Source organism: Indicator indicator, chromosome 1, assembly GCF_027791375.1.
Source record: "Indicator indicator isolate 239-I01 chromosome 1, UM_Iind_1.1, whole genome shotgun sequence".
Lineage (NCBI taxonomy): Eukaryota > Metazoa > Chordata > Aves > Piciformes > Indicatoridae > Indicator > Indicator indicator.
Genome location: NC_072010.1, coordinates 113,279,784 through 113,303,043, shown reverse-complemented (window position 1 = coordinate 113,303,043; position 23,260 = coordinate 113,279,784).

Below are 23,260 nucleotides of genomic sequence, written 5' to 3'. Positions count from 1 at the left end.
GACTTCTTTTAGATACAAAGTGTATGGTGAGCCAAGACTCAGTTATTGTCCTCTGAGAATGCCAAGGCATTGTGAGCATTTACTTGAAACTCAAGAAGAGGGAAATTTCAACTATATGCTCAATTTCATCCACTTCTCTCCTTATTCATACATTCATTTGCCTTCAGGAGCGTGGGAGTCAATATATTCCACTGGGTCTAAATAACTCTGTGTGTTTGTATGTTTGGTCATCACACCTATCCATACACATACCTTGATTTAGGACACCTCGTAGTAAGTTAGTATGAATCTTATCATTATTGAACCAGCAGTTAAGAAACTGTGTTATATAACACATAAACAAATATTAGTTGGAAAGATCACACAGCCAAGCACAAACAGTCCAAAAGGTTCCTGCAGTGCATCAATGACAACTTTCTCCTCCAAGTATTTGAAGAACCAACAAGGAGAAGTGCAGTGCTGGATCTGATATTAACAAACAAAGAAGGACTGGTTGTAGATGTCAACATTGGGGATAATCTTGGTTGCAGTGACCATGACATGTCAGAGTTTAGTATCAACAGACAAAGAAGCAGTGTGATAGGTAAAACTTCAACCCTGGACTTTAAAAGGGCAAACCTTCCCCTCTTCAAGACTCTACTTAGAAATATCCAGTGGACTCGGGCTCTGGAAGGAAGGGGGGCCCAAGACAGATGGTTAATATTCAAACATTACCTCTTCCAAGCTCAAGAGAAATGTATTCCCTTGGAAAAAAAAAAAAAATCAAGTAAGTCAAGCAGAAGACCTGCATGGATAAGCAAGGGACTCTTAGTAAAACTCAAAAACAAAAAGGAGGTTTACATTATGTGGAAAAAAGGACTGGTCAGTTGGGAGGATTATAGAGATGTAGCCAGAGAATGTAGAGATGCAACAAGGAAAGCCAAGGCCCTCCTGGAACTGAATCTCACCAGAGGGTTGAAGGAGAACAAGAAGAGCTTTTTCAAATATATCAATGATAAGAGGAAGAGCAGGAAAAGGTGGGCCCACTGCTGAATGAGAGGGGAGATACAGAAACTGATGATGCAGGGATGGTAGAGTTGCTGAATGCCTTCTTTGCTTCACTCCTAAGACCAGCCCTCCGGAACCTCAGTCTCTAGAAGCAAGGGAGCAGAACTGGAGAGATGTGGACATTCTGCTGGTCAGTCAGGACAGGGTTAGAGATCTCTCATACCACCTCAAGACACACAGATCCATGGGCCCTGATGGGATGCATCCAGGAGTGCTGAGAGAGCTGGCTGATACTGTTGCTGAACCTCTCTCCGTCATCTTTGAAAAGTCCTGGAGAACAGGAGAGGTGTCTGGCCACTGGAAGAAAGCAATTGTCACTCCAGTCTTCAAAAAAGGCAAGAAAGAGGACCCAGGCAACTACACACCAGTCAGCCTCACCTCCATCCCTGGAAAGATGATGGAGCAGCTCATCCTGGAGGTCATCTCTAACCACATGGAAGACAAGAAGGTTATCAGGAGTAGCCAACATGGATTTACCAAGGGGAGATCCTGTCCAACTAATCTGATAGCCTTCTATAAAGTTATGACCAAGTGGGTAGATGAGGGAAGAGCAGTGGATGTCATATATCTTGACTTCAGTACAGCTTTTGATACTGTCTCCTATAACATCCTCATAGAAAAGCTCAGCAGATGTGGCATAGATGGCTGGTCAGTGAGGTGGATTGCAAACTGGCTCCACAACAGAGTTCAGAGGTCATCATCAGTGGCACAAAGTCAACTTGGAGGCCTGTGGCCAGTGGTGTCCCCCAGGGATCAGTACTGGGTCCAGTTTTGTTCAATATCTTTATCAATGACGTGGCTGAGGGCATTGAGAGTACCCTCAGCAGGTTCTCTGATGATACAAACCTGGGGGGGTTGGCTGACACCTGTCAGGCTGTGCAGCCATCCAACGTGACCTGGACAGGCTGAGAGCTGGGTGCAGGCAAACCTCATGAAGGTTAAGAAGGACAAGTGCAGGGTCCTACATCTGGAGAGAAATAACACCAGGCACCAGGACAGGTTAGGGGCTGCCCTGCTGGAAAGCAGCTCCACAGAGAAAGACCTTGGAGTGCTGGTGGACAGCAAGTTCTCCATGGAACAACAATGTGCTCTTGTGGCCAAGAGAGCCAATGGGATCCTGAGATGTATCAAGAAAGGTGTGTCCACCAGCAGGTTGAGGGAAGTTCTTCTACCTCTCTACTCTGCCCTGGTGAGACCACATCTGGAATACTGTGTCCAGTTTTGGGCTCCCCAGTTCAAGAGAGTCAGAGACCTGCTGGAGAGAATCCAACAGAGAACCATGAGGATGATTAGGGGACTTGAGCATCTCCCCGATGAAGAGAGACTGAGATCCCTGGGGCTGTTTAGTCTTGAAAATAGAAGACTGAGAGGGGATCTGATCAATGTCTATAAATATCTGAGGGGTGGGTGTCAGGAGGAGGGGGCCAAGCTCTTTTGGGTGGTTCACAGTGATAGGACAAGGAACAATGGGTTCAAACTAGAACACAGAAGATTTCACCTCAACATGAAGAGAAACTTCTTTACAGTGAAGGTGACAGAGCCCTGGAACAGGCTGCCCAGGGGGGTTGTGGAGTCTCCTCTGGAGACTTTCAAAACCCACCTGAATGCATTCCTGTGTGGACTATCCTAAGTGATCCTGCTTTGGCAGGGGAGTTGGACCTGATGATCTCTTGAGGTCCCTTCCAACCTCTGATATACTGTGAGACTGTGATAACATATTCTGCTGAATCACCTTGTCAATTTTAAAGTGCTTAATGATTAAATGCTGCTAAAATTCAACCTTTTGATCTACCTCTCACCATTAATAAATGTTGAATTGCTGCTAAATCATAGCCATGTCAAATATTTCTCCTGAGACAATTGCCCATCCTGCCATCTTCATTACTGATGAGAAAGAGGACATTTATATACTTTTCTGTGTAGTTGTATTTGAACAAAAAGGAAGATCCTAACAGCTGAACTCCCTCCCTCTGTGTGTATTAAATCCACCAGAGGGGAGGCAAGCTGGGTTTGGAACACTGAGTGCTCAGCTCTTATACAGGTCCACACCTTTGTATCTCAGAAAAAGGCCCTGAAACACAGATATCATCTGAAGGTGTAGCATTTGTACAAAGTCAAGGTTACCAGAGTCCTTGAAAAGGGTAGCTCCCATCTGTCACAGGAAAACCACTAGGTATAACAGAGGTGGAAATAACAACAACCTGTAGTGTGTTTGCCATGTTTCTCAGAACTTACAAGATGTGTTTTTGGTACTTCAGATTCCACACTTGTGTGCACATGTCCAATCCTCCATCTTCAATGGAAACCTATCTGCCTATATGCAAAGGAAGAGACAACTCTCACATTCCTCCTCACTTGTCACATTGATAAATCATGATTCATACTCAGGTATCAAAAAGGGTCCATCCACAGGGAACTTACATCAAAAGCTTTAAAAGTCTCTCTTAGGCCAAATCCCAGCCTACTGCATTCTGTGGCCATCCTGTGAGGAGTCACCTCTGAAAAAAGGAAAAAATACTGTTGTTAGTACTTCTCTTTGCTTAATACTGTGGACCAGGGCTCCTTTACCTTAGGCACTGTACAAACAAATTACTCAAACCGTCCTTCCCTTGGGGACTTCCCATACAGGAGATCCTAAAATCTTTCATGTGTCTAGACCTCCCACTTCCTATGAGAAAATCTAGTTATATCAAGATTTCTGAATGTGAGGAAATAGCTGAAGTTCATCTGCTGTGAGCTGAGCACTGACAAGGTTAGAGAGAAGCTTTCCCTGGGTTCACATGTTGTGTAGCGGTAAGGTTGCTCCTCTAGAGCATGTGGTTCATGGTTCTGATCTCAGCTGTGGTGAAGACCAATGTGTTCAGCTACTGCATGAGAAAGTTTGCTAATTGCCAGTGTCTGTGCTAACATCTGACAGATAGAGCAGATGTCACAGTCAATTTTCAATTATGTGCAGAAATAAACTGCATACCCTGGGAGGAACCAGAGTTTTCAGGATATTTTCATCTCCCAAATCTTAGGTGATTCATCTGTGTGCCAATAAAATGAAGCCACAGTGAATAACAGATTAATAAAAAGCTCTTCCAGACTAAAGCTTTACTAGGGAACTTGAACCTTCCTTCCTTTTCTTTCACATGGATTGTACTGTCTCTAGCAGTCCAAGATGGAGGCAAGAACTCCAGGCCTTGAAAGCAGTGCTCTCTTGAACTTAACAACTTTAAGAAGAGTTATGTTTGAACTGCTGTCCAACACTGCTGTACATTTTATAGTTTTATTGCCTGATCAGTAGACAAACACTCACTGTTCTTGCACCACTCTCAGATCCAACCCAAAAGCATGTAGGCCACCTTTGGATATGAAAGCTGCACTTTAGTAGCTTGGTTTGAAGGAACTTTGACTAGGCAGCTGTAGTTCCATCTCTTGGCCAACCTCAAAGTTATAACAAGCTTCTTCTAGCAAGTTTTTCTTGACCATCACATCAGCAATTAGCTGAACAGACTCCCTGGGTTTCTGGATTATCCTTTTATTTTCTTAATCAAAATTAATAATGTTTCCAGGAGTTGAAAAATTTCATAGACCAAGCTACAATTGCTTTTTGTCTTTGATGCCTACCAGAAGCAAGTCTCGACTAATCGGGCTCCTAGCAATTGAATTCAACCTTCTTGCCTGCTTCTTTTCCCAGTGAGCTGCTACAAATAAAGGTTCAGTTTCCCTGGCAAATTCCACAGCTGTGTAAAGTGTTCTTAGCCTCATTTCACATCTTGGTCTGGAAATCTAAATCCAGCTGAACATCTACAAATTGGCCCGCTGTTAATTTATCTTGGAAAGTCTCATGTGGATATGCCTGGAACCTAAGTTTTCTCCGGTCCTCAGTTCAGAAGGGGCCTCTTTTTTCTCTCTGCCTCATGTCAAGAGTTTGAACCAAATACGGATATATCTTATACTACATCCGGATCTAAATAAAAACTATGCCACAAATCATATTTCTAAGATATTTTTCTTCAAGATTTCCCCCCCCCCCTGAGAAGCACATTCTATCACACTATTAGAGCTAGTTGCTATTAGGCTTGTTTATGGAGGGAGGAAAAAATTAATGAGAACATCAGAGAGATTCTTTGGTGAGATCCTGTTTACAAAGTATGCCCACAAAGTCCTGTTTCCCAGAAAAAAAAAAAAAGAAAAAAAGAAAAAAATAGAAAATAATGACAGCAGGATGTTTTCTTGCTCACAGTTACTAAGTCTCCCCTTTCTGTCAGTTCTGTTTTTTTTCATGATGACATATTTAACTGTTTCTCTTCGTTGTCTTGCTTTTTCTTGTGTAGAGTGATTGCCAATGATTGTAGACCCTCCATTTTGCAATTAGAGAATATCTCAGACCTTATTTGTTAACATCAACTTAGCCTCATCTATTTTTTTTCTCCTATTTCACTGTGTGAGGAGCTTACTTCAAAGCAGAGACTTTGCCTCAAGGCAACTAGTAACACCTCGCTATAAACACTCGGTATCACATGCTAGATTCTGCTCTGCATCTTCTGAGCCCATAGTTCATCCCTCAATCATGTGAAAGCTCTGCACTGCTGGGTCACATAGAGATTGAAGGCACGGTCATATGGGCTGACTGTGAATGATCACTACTCATAGCTAGATCACACAGCAGTGAGTTTGTGAAAGCTCTGCACTGCTGGGTCACGTAGAGATTGAAGACATGGTCATATGGGCAGACTGTGAATGTTCACTACTCATAGCTAGATCACACAGCAGTGAGTTTGTGCAATGGACACACTGCCAGGAGTATCCCAGAGTGCCTCTTGCTCCATTCCCTACTTGGTTTTTTCCCTAGAACAGTAGGATGCCAGCAGAAAGAGAGTGAGACTGGGGGTTCGATGCTGGCTTCACACCTTCTGTACTGTACTAATTCTGGCTATCCTGTAATGCCATAGCAATTATAAATCATAACAACTCCTCTGAGACTGTTTCCACAGCTCTACTGTTTCTAGATACTTTTTTCATCCCCTGTCCTTAAAACATTTCCTGTGATTTAGCTCCTTGGGGTGCATCGAGGACCTTCGTCGTTATCCAGGATCTCATTCAGTGTAACCTGCACATGACCTCAAAGAAGCTGAATTCAAACCTCTCTCAACCACAGCAATAGGCTTTTTGTTGTCCTTTTCAGACAACTGCTTCAGATACATAGACAGACCTGAGGCCTGTATGGTCCAGGATGGCTTGATAGCCAGTGTGCTAAGCCAGCTATTTGACTTCTGGGTAGAAGTTAGCCTGTACCTGCCCATGAAGGCTTTCTCTGGAAGGCTTTCTCATACTCCCAAATACAAAACTGGAAAATAAGTTTTGCCTTGCACAGTTCTCCCTAGTGTCATTTCCAGAAGCACAAACTCCACAAGCTTCCTAGGGGGGGAAAAAAAAAAAGAAAGAAAAAAGTACTGCATTTTCCAGAGGTGCAATCTCCTTCATCTTGCTGTGAAAGGTAAACTGAAACGTTTATTTTTCCTTCACAATATTCATCAGCTTGTTCTTGTGCACAAAACCCTCCAAGTCAGGATTAATCTACCGCAGATGCAGGCTTCCCTCCAATGCAATCATCAACCCTGGAGTTAGGCTTCCTTTGTAGTCAGCCAACTGAGGTGCTTTGCAGAGCATGATTCATCCAAACCTCAAGCAGGTATCTAAATTAGGGCAAGAAAGACCTCAGGGAAGCAGCTCTGATGTAGACATCTACCCTCAGACACCTAAAGTTCAGTAACATGAATCCTACCTTCAGACACTTTTCAGCTGACCCAATTTATCAACAACTGTCATTTACCTCAGCAAAAAAAGCACTTTCATTTATACTTTTATTTCTGTACTTTCATTGAAAACTCTAGGCTTGTCCCACAGATGTCTGTGCAAAACTGGCCCTTCAGACAGCACTGAGGGCTTAATAAGAATGGAAACATCTTCACAACGTGGCTGACTTCCAGTTTGAGATCTCACCTGGACCTTTGTCATCTGATTTCACACATAGCTACATTCTCAAATGAAATATATACTTAATGAAGTACCATACAGGTCTGTGAAGTAAGCATTTTGCAACATTTCAGCCCCCATTACCTTCTATTTGCTTACTATTATTGTTCAAACAACTCCCAAGACAGATATGGAGCTTTTATAAACACATAAACCAGAGAGATCTCAGTCCATAAAAGCTTTGAATCTAAACAAAACATAACAGCAAATGAAAGCAGACTGCTGTGTGGGGGCAGAGGAAATGGTTATAACCAGCAAGGATAATTTGGTATAGACTTCACTTAAAAAAAAAAAAAAAAAAAAAAAGGGAAAAAAAAAAAGTGTGCACATTTTTCAGTTGGTATTTCTGGCACTCCTATTTTCTGCTTGAAAACCTTCTTCCTGACTTGCCTGTTTTTATTTGCATTAAACCATTTGCTTCACTGGAATTTCCCAAGAGATTGCAGGACTCTCATAAACTCCCTGCCACTATGTTTTAAACACCCTATCAATGTACTTGAGCATTCAAACTCTTAGGAGCTGCCTCCACCCTTGCTAGCATCCAGGAAATGCTTACCACAAGTCCCTCTCAGGTAGTCTCCAAGGTCATTTTGAATGGTGGCCTTCCTTGGAAGACCCTACTCTGTTTCTTCATGGCTGACAGCCTGGCTGAGGAGAAAAGGATATTGGAAGACTTCTCTGCTTGCTGCACTTTTGCACACAAGACACAGCAGTATGGCACACTGCTTGTGCCAGGCACAGAGGAAGTCTGGAGGTGCCTTGCCAGACACAGCCAAGCCTTGGGAGGATGTGCAAAGGCATTACAAGAGCATGTCAATATTCCTCCCTGCACCTCTTGCTTCTCTCTGCATCTTGATGGCTCAGGATGAAGGAGCATGGAGAAGCAGAGTAACCACTCCACTCCAGATCAAGAAAGACTGTCTCCCTCCCTGTAACCCTACAGGCTGATACCAGCCCTCTGGGAAAAATTTCTGTGCTCTGCTGGGCAGGAGACTAGAGGGAGCCAGGCTGGCAGGGGATGGCAAAGCTCACTGCCATGGGGAATGTCACTAGTTCTCAGGGCTCAGCCCTGTCCTTTACTGCTCTCAGTTACTCCCCAGCCATGGCACCTGGGCCCCACAGGCAGCTATGTCATTTGCTGCAAAGGGGAAGAGAAGGGCCATATGAGAAGGAGGGCACCTGTAGCACAGAGGGTGGGGTTGCTCACTTTTCCCATGCAGCTTGAGGTAGCTCCAGAAGGCTCCTGCCCAGGCAAGTATGGAGGTCAAAGCTGCTATACATGTGGTTTGCAACTTTCCTATTGCTCACACTGAGCTTGGAAGCCCAAACAGTTGCCAAGATTTGTCTTTTGCAGCAAGATAACAATAATCTTGATTAATTTTAATTAATAATGTAAAATATCTCTGCCTAAATACAATAATTGGATATGATCTTGTCCTACTATAAATAAGGTTAAAAATATATTTACTGGCTCCCTGACTAGCAGGGAATTTCTTCTGGCATTGTGACCCAGCTCATCCCTCTTCTCTGCACCTTCAACATTGCCTGATCATTGACCCTCTGTTTAACATACTTAATTCTATGCCGACACACACTGCCTGCAATAGCTACTCATCCATCCTAAATTACTGTTCTTATTCTTGCCATAAGGTGTCTTTAATAGTAATTAAACATTATGCCCTCTATCACCTCATGATGCATCCTGAATGTAGGCCTACAAGGACAGTTAAGATTAAATGATATCACACCCATTAGACAGCTGTTCATGTACACACCTTGCTGCACGCAAGCACAGTAGGGTGAGAACTGCCTCTGCTTCCCCTCTCCACTCATCCCTGCCTGCATGCCCTGAAACCTGTGCCCAGCACATGGGCTTGCACCACCAGAAGTGTCTCTGCAGTAGGGTTTAACATGAAATGGAAGGAACTGGGGAATCTACTACCAACTATGGGGCCAAAATACTCACCAGCATTTCCATGACTACCATACTTCAAGCAGCACCAGCAAGAAAATATCCAACATGTCTTTTAAAAGAAGAGAGCACACATGCAAGAGGTCCTACCTTCAGCCAGTGTTGTGGCTGTGATACAGACTCCCTTTCCCCACATCTGCCAAAACCACTGTCACACCCTTCTGTCAGGAGCAGCCATTGACACAGGCTCTGTACATGATGATGCCTTACCCATTGCATGGCACAGGGAACCACACAAACATGCATAGCATTTCTGTACAGAGGTCTTTTGGTGAGATCCAAAATCCTTCACCCTGAGCTTCCTCTAAAATGCAGGCCAGAACTTCAGCACAAACTCCTCTGTCACCCTGGTACAATCATCCTAATGATAGTCACAGCCTAATAGTGCCTGCCTGATACTTCTATCCATAAAACACAAGGATGAAGCTCCTCAGTAGTTCAAGGACTATTGACAGCTATAATTCCCCTCAACATCTCTTCAGAGAGCTCACAGAGTATGTGCAGCAGAGCATAAGTTTTTCTACTGGCAGTAAAAGGGTGAATGCACACACTGCAGAGTATGCAAGCACTATCTGTACTGCTTCCATATAGTACAGAGAGGCATAAATTAAATCAAAATGGAACTGAGGAAATCAATTAGAGTGACTGTAGGATTTAGATGGTTTGCAGGGGCCTGGGGGCACTCTGAATGCTGAGAGTGAAGCAGTAATAAGGAATTGTTACCCAGTCAATGAGCACCACCCCAACAGCATGCTGAAGGGGCCATTGTGTCACAGAAAATAGAGCACATGAGCATGTAATTGGAAGCCACATCACACTGCATACATGCAAGCAGCTGGAATGGACAACACACAAGCAGTTTAGTTCTTCTTCTTTGTAGCTTTTGAACTCTTTATGTCCCAGTCTCCACAATTTCTCTTTCCTTAGATTGAAGGTATGGATACATTGTAGGCCTAAAGCTTATTAATCGTCAGCATTACATTTATCAAACTCAGCTCTGAGAAACAACTGGTGAAACCACATCCTGAAGCATGTAGTTCATGGAAATGCACTGAGCTGGAGCATAGAAAGTATGCCTGACTAGCCCTTGGGAAAAGCATGGCTACATGCTGCTTTGCAAGAGGGGCTGTGCTCTGCAGCATAACTACAAATTCCTTTGTGTGATGCCATAATATTTTACTGTGAAAGGATATATGGATCTGCAGAAACTTATTCCACCTGCCTTGAAGGAACTAATATACATAGTGCAAGACTTTAAGGGCAGACAGTTGTAGAACATCAATAATTCAAAACCTGAGTCTGACTCACGCTGCCCAACCCATCCCCCTAAGGTTACTTTCACTTAATATTCACAGAAGTCACATAGTTACTTCTTCTTCAAAAAAAGTCATGAATAACTTACCATTCATTACCCAAGCCCCTTTTTGCTACAATTGACTTCTAAAAGAATATGTAAGCATAGAATATGTTGATTTCCCAATCTCTTAAAATCTTCTTAGTCCATCATTGTTGAGCATAAAACTATTATTCTGAAACTCTTAGTTTGCAGAAGACTACAGTTTGACTTTTTTTGTTTAAAGGGTTTAATTCTGTTTTGTAAGCAATACTCATCTCTGCCTTCCCTCTCCCCACCCCCACCAAGGGGGGAGAAAAAAAAAGTAGCTCAATGAAAAACAAAAGAAAGCGAATGCCAGGCTAGATTAATATTTTCATTTATCTACAAATTAATATATCAGAAGCTGCACTTTGGACTATCAGGAAAATGTGGACTACTACAGTCCTGTTACACCTTGCCTGTCAGCAAATGATACATTTTCAAGTACTCCACTTTGGATCATTTTAATATCTCAAACTGCAGTGATTTCCTCTACCCACTCTGGGAAGAAGTGCTCTCCCAGTGCAGTCCTCCATTGTGGGATGAGGTGGGGTCTGCCACCAGTCAGCTGCTGGTTTTCTGCTTGTGAATCACATATGAACTCACTGGGAATGGCACCTCTTTGAAAGCAGCATGAGGCTTGTTATCAGTTGCCAGAAAACCAGTGGTTTTTTCATAGAACTGGTCCACCTGGCTAAGATAGAGCATACTTCTTAGATATTTTATTCTGGTTTCAAGACAAGTGATGTAGTTGGGATGGGACTAAGCCATTGTTTCACCATTACTGTCAGACAAAATACAACCCCAAAAAGGGATCTTGCCCTTAGCCCTCAGCTGCTCAGTGGTATCCCATACTGCTCACTTCCTCCTGTTATCTTATGTGTTTGAAATGGCATGGGGAATCAAATCAGGATGCTGATCTGGATGAAAACAAAACTGTCCTTTTTGAGAGGGTGACTAACCTGGACTGGTCCCCAATCCAGTTCTGTCTATGGTCTTCCAAACACTTGTGCTAATGTATCAGAGAGGAGAACTGCAAAGCAGTGAAAGGAGAAGGCTGTTTGTGGCACTGGTTTCTGTCAGCATAAAATGATCTTACAACTAAAGCACAAGTTCCACTGCATGAAACAAGCATGTTATTTCTAGCCTGAATTTGTCTTGTTTCTGGTTAAACTTTAGGGTCCTCTATGTTTTCAGATTTATTTTCTCTTACACAAATCACAAATACACAGTGATTCTGTGATATCTCCAACAGCTCAGCTTCCCATTAATAAGGAAAATTGATTGGCCTTCAGCAGTGCCTAATATGGTTCCCAACATGGCTTTCTTTGTAGGTCCTGCACAGAAGGGAAGGCATAATACTGCTCTGTCCTTGGCACTGGAGCACCTGTTTGGTACATGAGATTCACATCAGGCACGTGGTCAAATGCAAGTCCATGCCTCTGCCAGAGCAAGTCCCAATGGGAGTGCAAGAACATGCCTCTTCACCTTCTCAGGCAGGCTCTGCACACCCACACACACACTGCTTGCACTGCCAGCACCTCAGGCCCAGAGGAATCACAGAATCGCAGGATAGTTTGGGTTGAAGGGACCTTTGAAGGTCATCTAGTCTGACCCCCTCTGCAATGGGCAAGGGTATCTTCAACCAGACCCCGTTGTTCAGGATTCCTGTGCCTGTGGCTAGTGGTCAGTCCAAGGGCAGGACAGACCTTTCATAAGACAAAGGCTCTGTGTGAAGATTTCTCTCTGCAAGTGCATTTCTCCTCTCAGGGAGGGATTTTGGTGCAGCTACTGCGACATCAGCAGTGATTCAAGCTGATCTGTCCTCTTAGCACAGAGCAGTGCCAGGGAAGATGTCAGCCTGGATCTGCACTGAGATGACCAGTTTTGCACCCCGGAGCCCTTTCCATTGGAAATCCTGAAATGGATAGACTCTTTCTACTCAAGCTTTCAGCTTGTCACCTGAACCAAAAACACGCCCATGCAAGTGAGTGAATAGCTGTGCTCATACCCTCACTGTTCAAAACTTTATTCCTCAGCCTTGACTGAATTTTTGTCTCTTCAGCTCCTGCTGTGCCTTGTCAGTCCTCTACTGACACAACTCCTACATCAGCCCTTTGGCTCAGAGCAAGAAGAATCTTCTGCTAGCCAAACAAGAGTTTATTGAGGACACTGCTGAAGTAGCCCTTTACTCCTAATTGAGCTCAAAATTAAATCTCATCCTCCAGGAACATAAACATTCTGCAAAACCTCCTCCTAGCAGAGATGCAGAGTGTAACAAAAAACCTAGCAGAGAGCACCAACACTGAACTCAGAGATCAACAGATCCAAAAACTTTTGTCAATGGCAAAATTCTAGTGAGCTGCTTAGGTTTCAGCCCTCCCATCAGTTGCTTAGAACCAAGTTAAGCCTGGGGTTTGCAGTGGCAAAGAGGGTTGATACAGGGAAAACACCTAGAGATCTGTGGTGCCTGAGCAAATTAAATTGAGCAACATATCAGCATGTGCCCCAAAATGCTGGAAATTTATTTTCAAAGCAACTGTGGCTTTACTTTGTGTCCTACCATCATTAAAATCTGAAAGTGCGTGTAACAGTATCACTCTGTAGAGTAAATCTAGCAGTCAAGTTCATTACAACTTTATTATCTATGCCACTTTTCAGTTGCTGTATGTGTATATTGCCTTTGTGTATTACATACATACACAAACATATATATAAATCCCCTATTTTCCTTAGCTGTGATGCTATGGGCCATATTTCTAAAAAATATCATGTATTCCACAAGGCATAATGAGCTCTTTGCAAAACTCAGCAGTTCAGTGTCACATCAGATCCTGTTGCATCTGTGGGGGTACCAAGAACCAGTTTGCACAGTTTAGATGTTCACATTTAGCTTCCACGAGGGAAAAGTTAGAGTATGACACCTGAACTATCAGACTAAAACCTGGCTTTGTGTGCCACTACAAATTCTACAGAAGAAAAGCAGCAATATGATTTAAATCCCAGCAGTACAAGCCTTGCCTTTTCCCCACTGAGTCTCAATTTCCCAGCCTCTTCTGTCAGCACTAACCAGCAAGCAGAGAGCTTGAGGAACTGCCTGTGATCTCATCTTCAGGTTAAATTTTCAGTCAGATGAGCCATTTTCAGTAGCTCACTGGTGGTTACATGGATGTAAGGGCTCCCTTAGGGTGGAAAGTTCTGGGCAGGGCCAGAAAAAGGGGAGTTTTGACAAAGATCAGCTCAAACTCCTGTCAGGCAACATGTCACTTGCTCTTGAAAGCAATTCTGCTGTGTGTAACATATTCTCAGTAGCACAGAAGTCAGTGGGAGAGCTCAGCCTTGAGGTAGGACCATGGACTCACTTTGTACTTCAGCAGAGAGTGCAGAGCAGTCAGGATGCCTGGGGTTGTCACATAGCTGAGGAGATGGGACACCTGGGTAAACTGCTTATTAGCCAGGAGGAAGCAGCCCTTGGATTGCGAAACCCATAGACCAACAGTTGGAAAAATTAAGGGCTCATCTCCACTCCCCAGCCTCGCTTTGTGAGTGATGTCATTGCCCCAAACACTGACACCACTTGTGCTCAGAAGAAGCCATTCATTGCCAGCACTTTCCCAATGACTGAGATATCATTTTCCAAAACACTGTAAAGGAAGAAAGTAAAAGAAACAGCCAGAAGCTTCCTTCAGGGTGACAGCTCTGGAAATAGCAGAGGTGAGCAAACCTGGAAGCCCTCTGTCGATGTACACACATGTGGAGGCCTGTGCACATGCATGGTGTTGCTCTGGTCTGACTAACTGGTTGTCAAAGCTTTTGAGCACTGCCTGTTACTGCCTGCTCTTACCTGCCTTGAGTGTGTGCACCCAAAGGCCTCGCACAGGCAGTGTGCAGTGCTAGGAGCAGCCTATTCACCACGATTTAAAAATGACACGCTGCATGCCTCGCACCTTTGCTCGGAGACACCTAAGTGCTTTATAAATATGCATGAAGCAATCCCCAGTGATGTGCCAGAGACGTTCTATAGGCTGTCCTGAGGCATTTTCCCAGGAGTGAGAATCTGCAGAGGCAATTCACAATAAAGCAGCACTATTGCTTGTTCTTCTGAGTTCATCTTGAGATATTAGACATAAATACTGCAATAGCAGCTCTGTCTGTACTGTTTGGGCACACCAGAGCACAGAACAGCACAGTAAGGAAAGAAATATTCAGATAAATCTCCCAAGTTACAGTATCTCCTATGAAGACATAGGCCATTGGGGTTTTTTTCACATGTGTAATACTCTCTATTGCTCCTCAAAGTATGATAAATCATCTTGCTGCCTCTGCTTATTAGCAGACAGTTCATATGAGAGCTTATATGCAACCTGCTGTTGCAAAAATGCAGAAAAAAAAGTTTTGAAATCATGGTATCAAGTGATTTGGCACCTACCTATCCAGCCAGCTCTTTGGGTCTGCCATAAGAAGGTGTTGAATAGGACAAAGCTCTGACCTTGCAAAGCCTAATGTGATCAAATAGCAAGAAATCTATTCTGTGACTATGCAGTCCAGTGTGTGAGTCTGGCAGGAAAAGATTAAACAAGGTTGGGGTGTAAATTTACATTAGTGGGAAGTATAAATCAGGCTTTAAACACATTAAGTAGCCAGTAGGCCTGTAAATAATGATACAAACACAAAAAACAGACTCTTGGCAAGAGGCTGCCCTTGGGACACAATGGCAAAGGCTCCTGAGATTTGACAAAGGAGTAGAAAATAACCAAAAAGGGAAGGGAAACGCTATCAGTCCCCAGTGTGTATAGAACAGGGGACTAAACAAATCAGAATAACCTTGAGACACGAAGACCTCCCTGATCTTTCTCAGCTGCCCATACTTCACTTGCAAAGTCATAAATAGTGAAAAGAAAGCTCTGAAACCCTTCAATAAAAAAGCAGTTTCCAGGTATTCTATCAACAAGAGCAGTTTCCAGTGTTTATCACGGAGACAGAAGAGCAAAAATATTGTTCAGTCTTAACCTCACTGGCCACTATAAGATCAAAACCAAAGCAAATCTCTATATTTCAGCTTTTCTAAATTAACTGATTTGCTCTACATCAGCACTTTTGAGTCCTTTTCTGATGTGGAGAGCTTCACAACATTTCCAGTTAGTCAAAACACTGCTATCTAGGATACTAGGACGTGGATAAATATATAAGATGCTTTTTACTTTTCTTCCCCAGAGACAGGGTTTTGTCCTTTCCAAACTCAAGATGATGATCACAGGATTTATTTACCCAGAATCATCAAGAAAGAAGGATTTTGACTGGTTTAGAAATAGCTTTCAGGTTACTTTTTAGTCACTGAAGGATGCATAGTGGGTGACCCTTCCATGTCCTCACAAAGACTTCCAGTCCATTCCTGTGTTCATATTAGGAAGGGAACAGGAATTAAAGGACACCTATACAAGGGGGAAACAGACAGGAAACAAATACTAGAAGTATTTGTGCTTATCCACACATGCAATGCACTTTATGTCTGTATGGCTTGCAACTTTCACAAGACCCCTGGAGTGTCAAGTAACTAACTGCAGAATGACCAAACTACAAACTCTGCTTCAAGTGTGTTTTGGTGAATTTTGCCCAATATGCAAGACTTCCCCATCTTGAGAACTCTGGCTCTGCCTGTCTACCCCTCTCCTGCAGGCTGGAGAGGGGAGCTGAGCATAGCATGGGCCTCCTGTAGGACACTGTGAGGCCAGAGCAAAGGGATAATGCTGCTGGCTTCTGTCATGGAAAGCATATGCACGAAGGGGCTTTGACCCAAAGCAGCAGAGACCTCTTCCAGTGTTACTTTTCTGCATCCAGAAACTACATAACTTTTTCTTGGCCACTCCTGTCAGGTGGCAAGGAAAGAATTTGCATCACCAAGCCCATGTTCGTCTGCTCAAAGCCTGACTAATTTTACTTTTTACCCTCTGCATCACTGGCAATGCATCTTCCCATCTCAACAACTCTCCAAGCAGCTACAGTCAACACTAGGCTCAATCTGTGCACAGCTCCAGATGATCTAGGGGGCTGAGCCTTGGAGGAAGTGAGCATGCCCAAACAGCCACTGTACATACAGGTGGTACCACCAATGCTTACACAAAACAACAGTGATTACACTGGAGCTGCCTACTTAAGACTTACCATCTCCCATGCTAAGTCTGAAGGGCAGTTGTAGGCAGCATATGTTTTGTGAAAACAGATCCCCATTACTTGCTGGGCTCTACTGATTGAATCTTTGTCTCTTCCTTTTCAGCCACTTGTGCTGCCCTTATATTCCCTTTGTAATAACCCAAAAAAAATTCCTCCATCTTGCTATCTGGCCCGCATCCTGGAGCACTACGAGCAGACAAAATAGCCTCTCTGCTCTCAGACTGTGCCTACAGCATTCCCAAGCAGTCACCTACAAACTTCTGCCTAGCTTCTGAAGTTGCGGTCTGAAGCACACCTCAGTGCCAGATTTTCTAAATCCGTCTACCGACTGTGTGTGCCTGTCAAATTTCACAAGTTACTAAGTGGGCCAAATAGAGGCAATTTATCTTGGAAAAATAGCAAAAGGCATGCCCCTGACACTATGGCATCCCATTGCGAAATCAGGAACATGGAAACACCAAAGTTTCTCAGCAAAACCTCTAACAGATTTTTTTTTTTTCAAATGCAGTACGGACAAACCGTTTTCAGTATCCAAACGATTTTCAATCCCCTTGTTCCTGGAAATGTTTGAACTAATCTAGGCAAACCTTCCCCCAAAACATCAATCTGGCTACCTGACCCAGGAAACACCTTGTCAAACCAAGTAAAAAAAGGTGTAGGTCTAAATGTTGGCCAATGCAGGAGACCTACCTGTGCTATGCATGTGCATGCATATACTTGTGCAGGAGTATAAAAAAAGAAATTTTTCAGTAACAGGCATCATCCTGCTCTGGCACCACTTGAGTTCTTCACTAGTTTGTCTGGCATCAAAACAATCTCCTGGGGTAGCAAAACAGATTGGAGCACATCCAGGTTTCACCCCCCACTGGCTGTCAGGATGCTTACAAAGATGGGTACCCAGAGGTAAAACATGCTGCCAGAGCCAACAATTTAGGAGCAGCTGAAGTGCCCCAAAAGCTAGGAGGAAGGACTGTTTGGAAAACCAGATAGGTCTAACACACTGTTAGGTTTTCCTCTCTTCATACTAGGTGTTGATCTCACTATGCAGAGGGTGACCTAACACTTAGAGGTGTAAGTTTGCCACATTGCCAGAGATGCCTCCTTCTTCCCCTCAGGTGAGACCTCACAGGGCCAAAAGAAAGGGGAAGCCTGAGACTTGTCATCACAGTAACAGATGGTGTATCTAACCATGTCCAGTTTACCTTGCAAACCATTTTTAGGAGAAAAGGGGTGGGCTGTCAGCAGGAGGCAGTGGAGCAATTCATGTATGGATGTGTTTCAAACTACTGCCTGCACCACAATCATGCATTTAGTTCCTATCATAGTTCTCAGCAGATATGGACTGAGAATCCCTCTCTTTAGCAGCCCTGTTGTGACAGTAAATCAATATTTGTGAGGAACGCTGGCATTCAGCTTTGGTACTTGCTAAATGTCACAACTTGTAGTGGAAATACAATAGCAAACACCCCAATCAGAGAAAGAGGGAGATTCTACTGGAGTTACACCCTTCAAACTCATACCTCTATTGCAGAGAGAACTTGCATGCTTTTCAAAGACTCTCAAATCTCCCTCGTTTCTCCTGTTGCACACTACACAGATTTACAGGTCTGGTTTTCTCCTATTTGTTTTGTTTAGCATCTCCTTTCTAAGGAGCAAGCTTCACTGTGCATAATGCAACAGCTGCCAGTAAGTCACTAGGATAGACAGCCTTGTTTTCCACAGGGAAGTGTGTGTAGTCAGAAAGAAATGAAGCATCTAAAAATAATGCCCTTAACACTCTTCATGCAGCTGGTTTTCTCCAATTTTCCACTGGCCCACTGCTGTATGCTGATGACAGTGTAAGAGGAGATCAGAGAGCCAGCTCAGTACTTTTCCATGGAAGGATGAAATCTCTAAGAATAACAATTTATCAGAAGAGCTGTGTCTGTTTGACCTGGCTCGCTTTCAGAGATTAGAAACCAAATAACTCACAATATATTGTGTTGACTTTGTGGGCTTTTCTTTATCTAAAAAGTGATTTTCATGTTTCACCAGTTCTTGTCGGGGGGGGGCAAGCATGCACATCTGTCTTCCAAAGTGGATCAGTTAGAGGATAATAACAAATAATGATAACTTACCCATGTGGAGTGCTTTTCATCTTGAAGGATCCCAGAAATGCTGTAGTTTGTGGTCCATTCCTCAACTGCTGAAGTCACTGCTGATTTCAATGAGAGCAGAAGCATAACTTAAGGCAGGGCAGCATTGCTGCAGCATTGCTAGAATTGTTAAAATTTGCACACCTCTGCTTTTCCAAGGCAGAAAGAGATCTTAGAAGAAACCGCTAGCCCTGATCTTCAACACTGGCAGATGAGCAGGCCAGTTGAAGGGAGTGGTAGACAGCACTGTTGTGATGGAGAAGACAATTGTGAAAAGAGCTTTTAAAAAATACTCATCATGACGGTAACTGACAGGCTCACTGCCATTATTTCAGGTATAGAAACAGACCTTGCATCACTGTCCTAGCAGACTTCACAGTGGCAAAGGCCCACACACTGACCCTGAGGTCAGCTGGCACAGACTGGTCACATCTGTGCTATTAAACTCTCTCAGCCCACAACTCAGGGTATATGCATTCAAACTGACTGTTAGGTACGGTCCTTGTGCTGAGGGAGCTGGTTAGCCCTGGCACCGACACCACCGGAGCTATTAAATCGTTAACAATTAAACAGTAGGGAAAATCAAATTGCAGTGCTTTGGGATCAAGCTCTTGTAGTCTTTATTTTACTAATCCCTTGGCTTCAATGCAGAATTCTCTCATTTGCTGCTGTGATGACCTATATCCAAAGATGTGGATGTCCACAAAGTCAGGTTGTCCTGGTTTAGAGCCCTCCTTTTTCGGCATAGGTCCTGCTTGTCCCACAGCGGTGCCGGCCATGGCTGGAGAGCGATGGCTCTAGCCACAAAGCCACTGGAGTAGACTTGAGGAAAGCCTGCCACCTTGCAAAGCCAACACAGTAGAAATGAATGGCCAAGGACGCTTAGAGATTACACCACTGAGATGGAAAAACAAACCCCATGTATCAGCAAGGATTTAAATCCCACTGTTGGTTACCTCCATGCACTCAAAGGCATTTCCCTTTGCTGTCTGCTCCTGCCCTCTTTCACACCATACCAAAACCGTTTGTGTTAAGCTAATGAGATGTACATTCCAGATCTTTCCCAACTCAGAAATGCCAGGTGCAACTTCAAAGCAACAACTTCGAGTTGGTTATTATGCTATGATCTCCAAATCAGGTCTCAGGGATACACGTATTAAAAATATAACAGCAAATGATGAAGATATGAATTCATTACTTGAGCCCCTGGAGAAATTACCTGACTTCAGCACTGGAGAATGATATCAGAATTCCTGTGGAGAAAGATTGCTAAAGTCCTCAGTGAATGTGATGGGCAGGGGCAAGTTCTTTCTCTTCTCAGTGGACATCTGTCAAACAAAACGGGATACATTTTAAAGGACTCTGCCAAATTTAGATGTTGTGTACTCCTGCTTAGCTGTCATGACCATTCTGGAGGCCACACGAAAAGAAATAGTTCTCACAGCACAAACCCAAGTGAAGTGCATAGCAACCTACTCTTTCAAGTATAATAGGAGCTCCTCCATTCCCTCTAGGAAATCCCGTCTACGTGCTGCGATGCCACAGCCCATCTCGAGTGCTAAATTTGTCCAACACACAACATCTGGGAGATATTCACATGCACATGAAGAGCCCTGTCCCACAGCACAGAGGGAGGAGCCACATGGAACCACACTTGCTCTGAATGTTTGCCAGGCAAAATAGTTTTGGATACTATATATACAAAGGTGCAATTTTGAGGCCCAAATCTTCTCTTCCTGAAAGTGATGGCCAAATTGCCACCACCTGTTGCAACCACTGATGCTTCAGGAGACCCCCAGAAGAAACAGCAGTGAAGTTTTGTCATTCAAGTGGCAGTAGAAACTCAACAACATGGTGGCAATACATTCTGCAGGTGGCCAACACACAGCTGTTGCAAACACCCAGCAATGCAAACTCCAGTGAGAATTAAAAATAAATGTAGTGCTTTGGAAAGTATTTATGGCTCCTATCATAGTTTGAAATTATGAGCTGAGCAGCAGTAAAATCCATTGTCATTAAGGATGTGGCTCCTTTATCATCTATCAGTCTCTTTCCAGATGTTTCTGTGACATTTTAATGTGAATTTTCTTTCCAGTAATCTCATTTGAGAATCCAAATAAACTCATAAAACCTCAAAATATGCTGCTGGGGTTCATGCCATATGCTGCTGAAAAGTCCCCCAAAACCTTAACCAATCACCAAGAAATGCCTGCTCTGAGCACAGCATTGTCAATACATACTCAGACATGAAACAGGTCTGCATTCCAGAATGGCAGGACAGATCAAGATTGGTCAAGTCAGTCCCCATAATACTCCCTTCTCTCTCCAGAAACATCTACCAGACAGCAGTTTCATATCTTTTTTATTAGCTTCTGTTCAGCCAATACAAATCATGCTGCAGAGGTCATTCCTATAGCATGGTATGAATCCTGATTGTCCCCATGAATTCAGAGACTAGAAGTATTGAAGAGTTAAGGTTAATTGTTTACTAAAGTACTCTCTGACACTTGTCACAGTGTTCGTATTTTGCCCCTTATTTCAGCCTCCACAAGGTTTGATCCTTATTTCCCAACCCAAAGATCAGTGAAGCCAAAGGAAAACTTCTGAATTCAAAGTCTTTGCTGCACAACACATACAAACTGGATTAAGAGTGAGCAAGCTGGAGGGCTATGAGCTTTGAAACAAGGGGTTCTTAGAACTGTTTTAAAATTAGGCTAGGAAAAATAAAATTGTTTTACAATCAAATTATAGTTGTTTTGTACTTTTGTGTTCTGGCATGTTAAAATGAACGTGCACTGCCTTGAAGGCAACTCTGTTTCAAAGGAGTCTACTTCATAGCTCATTGTTTCTGGGAGAGAAGAAGAAATAAAGAAGATTAACTTTGATGTCCTGCAGCCCAAAGCAGAAATGTTCATGAGATACATTCTGCCACAATTAAGGGAGCCTTCTAACTATCAGCAAACTATGCATGAAAGTAAAACTTTTAGCATGCAGTAATTATGCTTACAGAATTGATTATAGAAAATATTCACCCAATTTACAACATCAGTTGGAGTACATGCAACAGCCACAGGACACTGGATGAGAAGGCCTGCACAGACAGGCAAGAAACTGCATTTACAGTGTTATACATCACTCCTGCACCCTTCTTTTCAGGAAAGTGAGTTCCCCAAGTATTAAACAGTCTACATGGAACTAGCTTGAAGGTAAGCATGCAGGAGGATGGGAGGAGAAGAAATTCTCCTGTTTCCAGGAGAACTGCAGGAGGCTGGCACTCTGTTCCCACCATTGCTACCAGACTGCAGAGCTGGGAAAGTCAATACATCTGCCCACACCTCCATGTCCCAGGCAACACCCTGTCGGCCTTGGCTATTCAAGCCACACACTTGTTCAGCCAGGGACTTCTGTTCCCAAGGTGTTTGTACATCGTCTGGCACACTGGGATCTCTAGACAGTCTCCCAACACAGAAACAGATAAGAATCATCATCATGCCCAAAGCCTGCTAGGGCAGCTCTGGGGCTGCAGCCAGGAGGCACAGTTGTGTAATGCCTCCACGTTTAGGTGCTAGGACTTGAAATTTCCATTCAGAGTACATTAGGCACTACTTGAGGGGGAACAAGAAGTACCAACTTAGACTACATTTGGAAATTCCTAAGTAGGACACAGAGCAAAGTCTGAACTTTCACCCTCACTCTGAGCTCGTGTCTTGCCACTGCTGGCCTTCTTACTCCAAGTTATTCTTTCATCTTGGTTCTCCCATGGAGCAGGGGTCATCTGGAGTCACGAGGTTCCTTTTCCACATCTGCAGTTACCAAACTCTGCCTTCAGGTAGATAGGGAATATCTGCATATTGCAATAGAGAATGTGTTTATCCACATTTGTCTCTTTTTTCCACATTTCTCTCTTTTTCACACACCTGGTAAGTCCTCTCTTCACATCTCCCACAAAGAGGAAGTCTTTAAACAGTCTTTCCCCTGGGCTGTGAAAGTGCTGTCAGCAAACCCTCTCCTCACTTCCCTGTTCCTTAGCCCTGATTCAAACAGGGAAGAGGGTCAGCTCAGCTTGGCAATGCAGTCAAGAAGAAAAACATCTGTTTGGGACAGAAAAGCTATGAATTTGCTTTATTCTTATGCCAGTACTACACAGTAGTTGTAGCTAATAGAAAAAGCATATAGTAAATGCAGCAAGTGTGATCCTAGGATGAGAGATACTCAGCTTGGAGTGTTTCTGAGGTGACTGTGAAAAGCAGGAACTGAATGCAGTCTCAATGCAGAACAAAAGGTGGTACATTCTCTCACCCTGACTTCACAAATCTGGAAGACTGGGGAACAAATTGAGAGGATGAATGAGGAGTGAAAGCACCTCTGAGCCCCTGTAAGTCTGCCCAGAACAGGCACAACATATTTTAAAAACGAACACTATTTACAAGAAGTGTCTGAAAAGAGGTCAAAAATCATCCCACAGAAAGAAATGTGACCAAACACTTACCCAGACATGGTCTGCAGGCTCTTGCTCTTATTGTTTAACAGAGAAGA